This window comes from Haemaphysalis longicornis, unplaced genomic scaffold, assembly GCF_048455015.1.
Source record: "Haemaphysalis longicornis isolate Haplotype H1 unplaced genomic scaffold, Haemaphysalis longicornis Haplotype H1 scaffold_10, whole genome shotgun sequence".
Lineage (NCBI taxonomy): Eukaryota > Metazoa > Arthropoda > Arachnida > Ixodida > Ixodidae > Haemaphysalis > Haemaphysalis longicornis.
In genome coordinates this window covers 35211626-35225396 of record NW_027526204.1, presented here as the reverse complement: position 1 = coordinate 35225396, position 13771 = coordinate 35211626, and positions in this window count along the sequence as shown.

Here is a 13771-nt window from a genome sequence, read left to right as displayed (position 1 = left end):
GCTCCGCAGCAGCAGGAAATGCAGGAAGTCACACCCGCCCAACCGAGCGTACGGCTCTTTCTTACACAAGAATAGCCGATGGTAAATATATGCACTTTCTATTCGCTGGGAAAGTGAGTTTGGTCGCTCTCTCTACCTCCAACGCGCGCTAAAAACATCAGATTTCGCAACTTGCGAAACACAACTAATAGCCTAGCATACGAATATACAAGAGTACACAACAAGGGAAGCCTTGATTGCTTCTGTAAACCCTTATGAAAACCGTAATTTTATGCAAAAAAGGATATTTTTTGGTTTAACACGTACCAAGGCTTAATACATATGAGCACAAACTACGGCAATGGGTACATTAGAGGCAGTCATTTACCGCCCCTTTAGGTGCCTAGTGTTTTGTCCGTGCCTATATGGGCCTATTAGCACCTAAAATGCCTGTTTTGTGTTATACGTGCCTTTTGGGAGTTTTTCAGTCCTCCTACTGCTAGGAATGTTCTCACTTCAGAGGCCAGAAACTGGGCGTTTGTCGCACGTGGTTTCCGCATGGATCCACATCTCCAAGTGCTACGAGCCGCCATAATTGTGCTCAAGCCGCCAACTCGGCCTTACGTTATGCCAAGCAAGTAGGCCTTCAAATTCTCGTAGGCAGCTACACCTCAGCCTACATCGCCGCGAATGTGTTTCAAGCCATCCCTGTGCGCACAAGCCCTTCCGGTGAATTGTCTTAGGTTGCGTTCTGTTCTGTGTTCAGCGTGCGATGTTCTACGTAACTGCAGAAACGTTTTGCCTAACTATTGGTAACAACATCAAAACAAGCAAGGACAAACGATGGCACCATACAGCCGCGCACGTGCCGCTAAGGTCACAGACGACTCACGGAAAAAAACTATGGAACATCTGACCGGCAGGTTAGACGAAACTCGTGTAACACGGCGGCGGAGCTTGATACGGGAGTTATTGAAAAAGCGAGTCTGCACTTTGAATTAGTATGATCCCGAAAGCCGTTGTTATCTGCCGTGCTGGGTAAATGTCAAGACCGTTTCCAAGCTAGCTTTAATGATACGTTTCAAAGAATCTTGCAAGCTGGCCAATGCCAAAATTAGTGTGCATCTATACGCGAGTACTGCAGTATTCCTGAAGCAACGGTTGCTGACAGAGTAATTCGGATGCTTAAATCCCACTCGGACATACCTAAGCGGGATCGATTGGTTGATTGAAGATATCTTTATTCAAAGGAAAAGAAAGAAAGAGGGAGGGAAGTTGGCGGCTATCTGAATTCCAGGATTCTACTGGCCTCCAACGACGCTATGGCTTTCTACCAGCCATCGCTGGTAGTTATAGTCATCGCTGCGCAGGGTGTCCTCCCATTGCTCCCGTCCAGGAGCTGCCGCTTATTTCATGAGTGTTATTTCCGCTCTGAATTCTCTAGCGGTTATCAGTAGGTCTAGTTCCTGGTTAGGATCCCCTTCTAGTTCGAGCTGAACTTCTGGGGGATCGGTAAAGAGGCATTTGTCTTCTAAGTGTTTTATAAACTCTTCATCTGACCATTGTGTTACATGTTTAAGTTTGTCGATGCGGTCTCGCATGGCCGTTCTCGTCCCGTTAGGGTCTCTCAAGGCCCATTACAGTTTCCAAGTTATTGACACCCTTATTTTTCTCGAATTGATCACACAGTGCACTCCAGTTTTCTCCGTTAGGCTGACGGCATAATGCAAAGAATAAAGGGGCTATAACCAGACGACGACGAAGTAGACACACACACTACATAAAGCTCTCCGCTTCTCGGTAAAAAACTTTTATTCTCCTGTTCAAGTTCTCATAATGTTTCTGTCTTTTCCATCGCCTTGCGAGGGCTCTTCTAGATTCCCATATGTGCAGGAGACTGGAAAGTACAGCCGGGGTATCATCCGTAGTAATTACGACGTGAGTGTATGAATCGATATTTTCAACAAGGTTTCTCCCGAGCCTCCCGAGAAACCACGTTAGCTTCTTGGTCTCCGGTGCGGCTAGTGTGTGACCGAGGATCCCGTGGCTGCGGCATTGGTATTTCACTGCCCGTGTTTATGGCGTAAATGCAGCCAATACCAGAGAGCGCCTAAACCAAATTTAGTTGTCGCTTTAAGTGATTCTCAGCATTAGTTTGATATTTCTGCTAAAAGAACCTATATAAGGGAGTAAATGGCGCCTATATAAAATATTAAGCCTAACAGGCTTTACTGATGGAGACTTGGTAGCTGTTTTTAAAAATTACTACAGCGCGAAAAGGACATGACGAAAACAGGAAAGGAGCGCTGACGTCTAACTAAATTTGTTCAGAACCAACTTGTACTTTTTATACGCACCCACACTTTAACGACAGACAATTAAAACATGAAAACCAAAACCCCACAACCTAGTATAAGCGCACACCCCATCAAAAAGTATTCACGCACTTGACATAATCGTGGTGGGCGTCCTGTTACGCATTTCATTTACCTAGTTTGTCAATTTCATGCTTTTCTATTATCTCTCGCGGCGTTTGACTTCCACTCTTTTCTACCATCTGGCACATGTCAGGCTGTGCTCTGCACTCACAAGATATGCAATGCAAAGCTAGAAGACCATCATAGTTTTTTCGAACGATGTTTATATGCTATCTCAAACGGTCATTCAGGAGTCTGCCAATTTCACCGACGTACACTTAGCTACCGTTTTAACGGAATGCAATAAACGACACTTTCAGTACAATGGCCATACCAACCACTCACGATGCTTTATGTGACACCCTATGGTTTTTGTACCTGTTGTGAATGCCTCCTTGGCAGATCTTATGAGCTTGAGGGGACCGGAAAGCGCTACTCTCACGTTTACACGGTTAGGGATCTTTCAAACCGTAAGCCAAAGCGATGATGTACGCAACAATGGCAACCTTTTTTTCTCCCTTTACTGAAGAGCCTCATCAAGCCCATCACGATTATGACAAGGTTTCATGTTCCCGAGAACGCTCTGCGTGCCCGATACAGCCATGGGAAAAGCTGGCCAGCCGCTCGCATTCGACTAACTAGCTCGTTAAAGGCAGTTAGCACTACATGGCGGCACGGCTTCTTCAGGACGTCAAGTATGCATTAGGCTTCAAGAGCTATTTTCGCTGATCATAAATGCAGCAACATTAAAAACTTACGATGTCGGCACCAGTGACAACGCCGAATGTGCATGGAGCGTAAGCAATGGCATTGGGGTGGGAAACGTCGCTCTTCATTTCATAATATTGGGCACCCATCTCCAGTGACAGCCCCACCACTGCTTCCGTGTTGCTGTACTGGGTGGCCTCCGCCACTAGCTCACCGTGCCGCTTCTGAAAAAAGAGAGAAACGAATTCATACAAGTACTTTGCGAGCCAGTCCCCGTTATTCGAGTACGAAAGGTTGAGAAAAACATCGACAATTCGAAAAGGAAGGCGATTCTCTAAAACGCAACTCACGGCATAGGTCTACGGGTAGACAGTCTATACAAATACAGTGTACAATGTTTTGAACATTTTGAGAAGCGTTTTAAATGCACCCTGGGCAAATCAGGTGTTACGCTGTCTTAAAGATCAACTTCGCTGGTGATTAGTGCATTCCAAGGAAGATTGACGGAGGCAAACAATAGAAGGGACGCTTCCGTAATCCTCTATATCCCGCCCCATTTTTATCACAAACTATAACAAGCGGCAAGAAAGAAGCTCCAACCCGGCTTGGTACGAACCGGTCTCACAAGGTTTGGTGGCATGAAGCTGCAATACAGCCTTCCGGTGCAACGCTGGCCCGTATTAACATCTGCTGCTGTACATATAATTAAACATGTATTCTGATATGAAAAAATAATTCCACCCGTTTATAATATTATTCCAAAAAGTAATTATTTAATTAATATTAACCAGTTCAATATAACATAAATGAATGTTAATATTTCACCCAACTGTATCCGCCGGGGGAAAAAAATGTGCATCATTCTAGAGATTGCGAGGAGAGCCTGATCTTGCGAAGTTGGCCTCAACATTCAAATATTTTTTGCTGTCGATCTGTTCTACGGAGGAACCACTTTTATGTTCGCTTCTCTTATTAAATAGGGCGGCGACCAGATGACATGATACATAGTTTTGCTGTTAGTTGCCTGCCTGCATTCCTTATTTAATTGTACAATGAAGTGATTTGCAAACGTTGCGGGATTACTAGCGCAAATTGTAGTCCGGAGTCCATAGGCCAGGTTTCGACCATTCTGAGCACGTTTAAGCGAATTTATTTAGTAGAAAAATCAATTCGAAAATTCTGTCCTCCTCTCTGCATCCTCGCCCACTCTCTGTGGCCTTTTCGGGTGACGTCAGGAGGAGATGACTTGGTTTGCGCTACTGCACGGCTCGCCGACCTTCCGGCAGAGGCAGTTGGCCCGGTGTTTATTCCGCCGGCCCTCGACGGGTCGTCGCAATTCGTTGGCTCAGGTGAAACGAAGCCACGACCCTTTGTGAATGGAAGAACGTCCCTTTCTTTACTTCTTTACTTTGGTAGGTTGTACACTGTATCTAGCTCCAAGTCAAGGTCGCTCCATACAAGCGCTGCACCAGCGCAGATGCGAGGCTTCGCTTACTGGTATGCTAGTGGCAACATCTAGGTCACTTGAAGGCGGGAGAAGAGTCAGCGAAGCCAATATAGGTACTAAGGACATAACATCAGCTGATACTTTTACTGTACAGCGTAAAACTTGGGAGCACGAAGCACTTTTTTTTTGCGCTGGAAAAATAAGCACAGCGGTCAGCAGCACGATCACACATCTGCGAATGCTTTTCCGTCTAAGAAATGCAATTGCTAGACCTGAGATATTGTGAAAATTTGGGGACGCTAACTGCACGAGCGCTATACAACAAAGAGTCACCTAAGCTGCTTCAAATACCAAAACTAAATAAAAGTGTAAACTGGTTATGCATTATATACTTTATATTTCTAACGCCGCCAGTGCTGGCCCGTGGCCGAGTGGTCTGGAGGGCGTTATTTTATACTGCTGGTCACAAGTTCGAATCCCCGAGGGTACTTTTTTTCCTAAGTTGACATTTTTCGTTTTCGGTCGATGTTTTCTATACTGAGTTCAGCATGTTTGGGCCGTAACGTTCACTGCTCCAAGACCTAGTTCACAGAACGCCCGAAGGCTGACACTGACGTGCTAGCGAGTTCTCGTTGGCGTGCTATTGCCAAAAGCACCGACTGTTTGCGGGTAGTGGGCACACGACAAAATAAACAGACCCTTGGTCTGGTGCGAACACGCTTCTTACGACACAGGCATGGGTGAGGCAAGCTCCAAATATGGGGGAAAAGCGCATGGCATCTGAGCGTCTGCGGTGACGCGGAGGGCGTTCATCCACTGCGTAGGCATCGGACAGTGATTGCTACGATTCCAAGCCGTCCTGGGAGGCTTATCTTATGCCTTTTACAGCCGACAACATGGCAGAAGCGCGGTACGACGATTACTGCGATATCGAGAATGCTCATCCAACGATGCCGTGGGATGTCAAGCATGTTTTCAGAACCGAAACCGAAACTTTTTTGAATGCTAACCTTGGACATCGTCCACACAAGGTGCATCTATTCCTGTCGTCACAGCCTTTAGTTGATGCGGCCGCCACAAACCGCGCATCGTAGTTTTTCTTCATTCGCGCTTTACAAAATATTTACCGACTTATCAGCCAGGTAAACGATCAAAAGTGTGTTAATATGAGCCAGTCTACTGCGCAGTGCAAGCAAAACCGGGAGCTTGACAAATTCCCTTCAGTGTCTCTTTATGGAACGTGGGCGCTTCAAAAGGTTCACAAACGCAGCATGTGATTTAGGGCACACTTTCCGGGAATGGTGGTTTTACTGCCTTATTGGTACCCTGCTCTTGGCACCGTTACCGCGAAGTTACCTCCCCACTCACGACTTCTCGCTAGAGCCCCGCAATCAATTTTAGTAGAATTACTCGCTGTTGCGAACCTTTCGACGAGCAAGCTGCCTTCTTTCCGCAAAGGGCGACCGCAGGTCAACCGCAAGCGGAATGTTTTAGTACTGTTGAGCCGAAATATTTCAACCCTATCTAAAAAGCGAGAATCACAACAAAGTGCCAAGGTCAAAGACTTGCGCAAGGCTTCTTCCTATCTACTACATGGCATAGACGGTCAACCCATTACCGCTTCCCATATTCCTTCCTGCAAACCACCTTGTAAGTGGATATTTCCGGAGCTAGCTGGTGAGAGGGGTATCCACTCAGACATCTGAGTCTGTGTAAAGTTATTTCGAGAATACCCCGCATGAAGGCTCATTCCCATGTTTGGAATGCATGAAACGCCCGTGGGTATATATTTTGCGTGAACTAGACATTTATCTAAAATACGCACTGAAAGCGGCTACCTGTTTGTGCGCGGTGTGCCATCACGTGAGTCATTTAGGTTCAAAAAGAGGCTGACATTCTCCTCCGTTGTCTTTGAATCTTGGGCCATTTGTGCTTCATACAAATAAATGCTTGACGCAAGACTAGTGTTTTACAATTATGCAAGCAAATTTTTTTTTTGAAAGACAAGGGCACGATAATGGATTTCTAAACCACAAATGCAAAAGTGGGCATTTGGTGGTCACACTTTTTTTCCATTTACGAGGGGTTCAGTTATTGCGCTATGTTGACTTTTCCGAACAATGTCTTCACAAATTCTTTCTGTGCGGAATTTAGAGCTTCGTGGCGTGCGTTAGTCCTTCTGTGCAGCATTTAGTGCTTGAATAAAACAAGGACTGCGTAAACGCACACCCACTTTTTTAAACGGTTTCTTTCTTCACAAGTAACGGCATTTCTTGCTGAATGCTATTTGTTCGGGAACTTGACTCCGTTAAGAATAATAGTGGCAAAGACTTTTCTGTGCGTTATTTCTCATTCGTACTCAATATATAATAACCTCATTTTTGTCCATCCTTAAACGTTGTCATTCGTCTAAAAAGATGGGCAGAGCGGTTCCGTAAACACGCCACCTGACCATCACTTTGAAGCAATGGTTTATGAACCTAGTCGAACCGAGTGCCGCCGTCCCAGGCAATTTGATTGATTTTAGGGTTTAACGCGCCGACGCAACGCAGGCCATTAGCGGGCCGTAGTGGAGGGCTCCGGAATACTTTTGACCACCTGGGAGCCCGGATTAATTTTGACCACCTGGGAGACCACCTCGGAACCCTTGAGGTGAATGGCCAAGCAGTCGGTGTGGCTGAATAAAGCGTTCTCTTTTTCTAAAGGCATTCGCATTTTTATCCCTTTGAGCCTTGAATTTTTTAGTTGAAGCGAAAGTTTTTTTTTGTGCCTGTTTTTGTACAGCTTTGGACTTCAGAAGAAAAAAACGAAAAATTACGCGAATACTGCAATCATTTACTAATTTACAGGCACGCTAATAATTAGGACATCAGGTAATTACATTATTTTCTATGCAGAAATAATTTTTTTCTTGTCGTAAAACCTATGACATCCTCACCTCACAGAAAAAATATAATGCTGTTAATACAAGTATATACTACTCCATACACACTTTGAGAAACCGGAATTTCCGTTTCTCTAGCCGCCTGTCGTCATACTCTGTGTCCACTGAAGCTTTTTGTGTTTCATATCGTCCAGCCACGCGAAAACTCAACAATGGGGATGTCTATCGCAAGAGGCACCGTTGAACAACCCTCGCACATAAAACCAGCAGTTTTAATTTTGTTCTTAAGGCCATAGAAAATGTGTGTTGTGTCGTCAATAGAAGACGCCTGGGCCGCAGGGGTTAAGCTAGATTATTTTATATTTACCAGAGTTGGTGAAGCGATAGTAACAAGGGTGTTGTACTTTTTTGCACCGTGGAGGTTACACCATGCTGGGCTGTGAAGCTATTTACTACAATAATAGTACCAACTCAAAGATTTTGGTAAAAACGCCATTAGTTAAGCTTAAGGACTAGTCTACTACTTACTGTTTAGTGAATACGCAAAAAAAGTAAGAGTGCCGCCCTATTTTTCCGCACTTTAGTGAAAAAAATTATACTCTAGGTATATGCTTGGCCGCAGATTTACTAGAAATACTAAAGTTTTGTGCCTTCCTGGCTACCTAACTTCCTTGCCTATGTCCCTCTACAACGCCATTGCTATATTTTCTTCTCTTCTGACTTCACCGGCATTGTGTTCACACTATGTAATTACGTCCGCTTCTTCATGCAGATTTCCGCCTAATTAAGGCACCTACAGCTGCTAGTGCACGTATTGTCCACGAGTAGCGTCTGCAGAGTGTGCTTTATGCCCCATCACTCATTTTTTATTTCAAACGGAATCTCTATTTATCGACTACTCAGAAAGTGGCTGCTTCAACGTGCTACTCCTGTACTAACTGGTGTACGATCAGCTGGTAAAATTGTACAACGCCTGTAATATCAACCACGGAAAATTTAGCCCACAATTCTTCCAAAGTGCAGTACGAGAGCGTTAAATTAAGAAGAATGCTAAGCTCGAGTCGCAGGCGTAGGTTTTATAGATGTGCACGAAAAGACATGCATATGGCTCCGCATATGAAGGTCGCGGAATTTTGTTTGAAAAATTTATTCACAGCCTAAGGTCTGTGCCATTGCTGTCATAACGGCGTCATCACTGGCAATTAAGCGCTTGGCGAGACTCTTCTATATTCGCAAATGTTTTTGGGATAATATTCTTTCCGTACTCACTATTTCCATTCCCGTGGCCGAGTCTTCACCGCGGCCTCGGAAAAGTCACAGGGCTTTTCACTTCGACAAGCTGGAATTTATTCATTCATTCTATTCTCTTCGCCGTTCCTATTCTAGAGTACGTGCAGCGAATATGTACAGGGAAGGAAATAGCTTGCAAGAGTCAGCGCGAATCAGCATTTGTACGTACGAAATCAGGAAAATTCTTGTCGTCTGCCTCAAGGGCATCTGGAGGAGCAGCTTTGCATTCGCTGGACGTGTCCAAGACGATGGTAGAGCTGATAGCAATCACTGTGTTTGCCTTGTAACTGTGCGTACAAAAAGAGACATAGTTTGGTGAAGACAAGTTATTAGCTGCAAAGTTTATTCTGTTACAGTAAACTTTCCCAACCACAGCCGCCCGTAAGAGATGATGTGGTTCTAGCGTTTTATTAAACTACGCATTCATGCTGCAGGGTGGTTTAAATGCGTTTGAAAATGTTTTTTCTTAATAAGGAGCATGTATGAAGGCCGTTTTATTTTCGAAACATTAGGCCCATATACATATCCACTTGCAACATTCACATAAGCTGTTTTACGCCTAACAAATGGAGTAGTGGAATCTCGATTTTTGAAGAAGGTTGTTGTGCTTATAAGAATCAAAAATAGTGCCCGCAGTGTCACAACCTGGCCTTTCCTTCCGCCATAAAATTGCTATGGTTTGTTTAAGACCAAAACAGCACATAGTGGATCCGAAAATAATTGCGCTTCGCACTGAATGTCTCCAACGAATTGGTCAGCGTGAAAATTTGGCTATCAAACCAGAAACCCCGTTTCGAGTTTAGAGATTGTAAAATCAAACAGTTGAGGACGGTAAAACAGGAGGAATAAAATGTTTTGAATGCATATGTTTAGCATGCACATTGGCTGGGAGGCGCCAAATAACATTGAAAAAGCAGGTAAAGCTATGCAAAGGAAAGAAAATATTTTCAAATTGTCATATTAGGGTGGCTGATCTAGTGTAATAAAAAAAACGTGTGCTCGCTTTTCGACGGCGAGATTTAAGTGAATCCTTCTGGGGCGAGTACGAGTATCCTTAGAATGCCCTGCAACGTCTTCGGTCTACTACCGGGTGAAGAAGTTAAAATCTTGTTTCGCGAAATTCGAATTGTACCATGGCAATAAGAACCTGTAGTTATCCAAGGCCAGTTGCTAGATTTTCAGGTACATTAAGGAAACACGCAGCACTTGTATTACAAAAGATCATTTCAAAATTTTTTAGGGAACTCAAGTGTGCTCAGATGATTTGATGTCGATAGCCTAATATTAAAAAACGAGTTCACTGCTTGAGTGTTTTTGAGTCTCTTTTTTGCTTTTGTTCTTCATTTAAAATGACTTATTTTGACAGGTAAACTGTTCGAATTTCACGCGTGAGCTCCCAAAGTGGAAACCCCGCTGTGCGTGCATCTGTTGTACGGGCGTGCTTACGCGTTCACCGGCCACAGGGCAGGCATCAGTGGAATTGCGCCTGTAATATTCATCGTGACAGATTTGCGGTGGTGTTAGTGCAGTCGGCTCCTGATTTTTGGCAAAACCGTGTCCTATCCAACAGGAACCCAAATTTGTTTTATTTATTTTCCCTTTTAAAGGCATAAGTCTTTATTGTACCATTTGTTTTGACAACTCAATACAATAATTACCACACTTGATAAAACATCCAGTGCTTTGTCTCAATAACTCAAAAAAATTTGGCTGAGTGCTTCTATTGCCTTAGGCCACAAAAACTAAGAAGTCACTTGGGCACCCCTAACATGTATAAATTTAAATCTCTGGTGTTGAACAGCACCGAGACATTTTTTTGAGCAACCGTACAACCCTGGACCGGTAAAGACGGCTTTGTGCTGGGTGAGGTAGCCTTAATATTGTGAAGCTGGTTGCGACGTGGCTGGTACCTCATGCATTTTACCATCATCAAGCATCCATTGTTTTGCTACTGTCTCTTTGTATGTCTACCGCTATTCCTATCAGCCTTGCCAAATCACACTTCCAAAATAAAGGTCAGGTTAATTAACCGCAACGCTGGAGTTTACGAAATACAAGTAAGTATCAAGCTCATATTATTAGCTGCGGGTACCAGTTAAAGACGTTGTTTTTCAAAGCGCAATGTGGGGCATTACGTCGTAACAGCACGTAAGGGCAGATTTATCGCCAAGACAAGGGTTGCTTCGAGCAAAGAACTTTTAAAGTACCCTGATGTTCACTTTTTTACACCATAACGAAAGCTTCACCCAGCCACAACTGCATCCCCTTAATATTTATTTCCCAGTCGAAGGCTGCAACGCAAGCCGCAGGCCCAATTTCCGTAAGTTGAAACGCATGCCTTTTTACAGCTTGAGAAGACCTTTCAATGCTCTCTATCTAGCCTTAAGTTTTAAAAACTTGTTTTCAACGCACACATTAGTTTATTTTTTTTTGGCGTCATTGACCACATCGTGAACCTTCTCTGTGTTACACTTCCAAATACCAACCTTCCGAGTCACAAGGGCTTTAAGACTACAACCACGAAATGTTCACGAATCGCGATGTAAATATGTTTAAGCTGCGCTCAGAGTGCCGTGAGCCAAAACGTGTTGGGGTCTTCAAAAGCTGATGTAATATGCTGGTTTTTCAAAATTTTTATATTTTTATTGTAAACAAACATTTATACGTTGCAAGATATCAGTACTTCTTCTAAAAAAGAGTAGTCGCTTTGAATTACTCGTCTTAGGCTTTTATGTGACATACGTTTGGCCTTTTTGACGCACGTCTGTTGACAGCGGAAGCGCTGGGAACTGTGGCAGTATATTTTCAATTATAGTGTTCGTGTGAATTTGCTATGCATGGTATGAGTTTCACTTTTTTCAAGCCTATCTTTAAAGATTTGGGGAGTTTCCTTGACCCAAGTAAGAACGATGGCCGTGTCTGAATTACTTTGTTTTCCCTTTTGACTTTACGGCGGTACACAATTGCGCCATTCTGTTTCAGTCCTCCTTGAAGCCCCTCATTGTTGAGGTGCAGGTGCCGTCAGAAGTAACTGGAGTGCGGGAGCTGTGGCCGCACCGCATAGGAGCTCTGTCTGGCTGCACCGGGGGTAAACGAAAGTAGCAGAACATGCATGCGTGCCATCCGATGGTGATAGCCCATCTGCACTTCTCTACCCAGTTTTTTTAACGCGGCCTCGAGCATCATTCGCAGCACACTGGTCTCAGCGATGTCGCTGAGAGCAGAGGCGGTATCTGGCAACGTCGCTTTCACGCTTTCAGCGCACGCGTGCTTCTTGAAAAGCGTCGGAATCACAGAGATCTGAAGTGACAATTTTTGTTTTCAAATATTTTTAGGTGGGTCTGCTATCAGCGCCATCGCTGAGACCAGTGTGCGGCGAACAACTGTCGAAGTGGCGTTAAAAAACAGGGTTGAGACTTATACAGGGGCTATCGGCGTCGGCAGGCACGCATGCGCGTTTTACTCCTTTAGTTTAACGCCGGTGCAGCTATACGGCACTCCTAAGCGGTTCGGCCCCAGCTCCCGTGCTCCAATTACTTCTGACGCCACCTGTACTTTAAGTAGTCATCCTAGATATCTCCGCGGACTGTGTGTTCAGAGGCCGGCGTTAACTGAGGGCTGTTCCGATATATTTATTTGTTTTTTTTATCGGTACCCTCAGGACCATATGGTATTACAAAGGGGAGCGGTTGTAAAGGCAAACAGAACAGAAGTATTGCAATATACGATACAAAAAATTTGTTGCTTATACAATGTTAGCTAACAAGCAGAGACAGAACAGGAATAGTGCATTATAAGATACAAAAAAAAATTCTAGCTTATACAATAAGCTGAGGCCTTCTTAAATAATTTGTGATCTAGGATACGGGTCGTAAGTGCGTGAAGGTGGTTCCATTCAATGGGTGTACGAGGTATATATGAGTGAAAGAAACTGTTGGTTCTGCATGATTGTACTCCCAGTTTATGAACATGATCTAAACTAGGAGATGTATTCTGTGGAGGCAAAATGAGCTCATCACGTAGGATTGGATGGTGAAATATATTAAGAAAGAGGCTGAGGCGAAAGATGTTGCGTCGGGATGCTAAAGATGGAAGGTTAAAATGAGATTATATTGCTGTTATGCTGGCTGTACGATTATAGTTAGTAAGTTAGTATAGTTAGTAGTTAGTAGTAAGGTTATGTTTGGCTGGATCCCAAAAAAGGCCGGATATTCTTGTTTCGGACGAAATAGTGCTGATATAAAAGAAGTTTTAATGAGGAATCGGCTTTAAATAACTTAGGGCGCAAATATCCCAACCTGCTGTTAGCGTTATTACTGACATAATGTGAAAACCCTAGCTCAGATTGGAGGTTATATGAACACCTAAATATTTATAACGGTTAAGGTTATTTAAAACAACGTTATTAAGGAAGTAAGAAGGTAGGGCATTACAAGTTCTCGATACTCTCATGAATTTACATTTGCTAATGTTTAGTTGTATTGACCAATTAGTACACCTGACAGAAATTGTATTAAGGTCAGCTAAGAGGGTGGCTACTTCCTCATTGGATGTTATTTAACAAAAAAGAACGCAATCCTCAGCTAACAGATCTATGTGAGAAGAAATTTCAGAAGGCAGTTCATTTATATAGATAGGAAAAAGCAGAGGACCAAGTACGGAACATTGCGGCACCCCAGAGCGAACAGATGTTTGAGGGGAACAAGTATTGTTATCCGAAACGTACTGGACACGATTGCTTAGAAATATTTCGAGCAATGTAAGAAGTTTGGGGTCAAGATTTAGTTGGATAAGCTTAGATAGGAACTTATTGCAAACTTTATCGAACGTTTTCGAAAAATCAAGAATTATGCAGTCAACTAAATAAGAACGGTCAAGGATGATGTTGAGTGTGTGTGTGAAAGATACCAGTTGTATTTCACAAGAGGAAGTCTTACGTAAGCCATGCTGCGTGTTTGTAAAAAATAAATTTTAATAAACGAAATTAACACGATTGGAAAACAAAATATGTTGAAATATTTTGCATGGTATACTAGTAAGAGATAC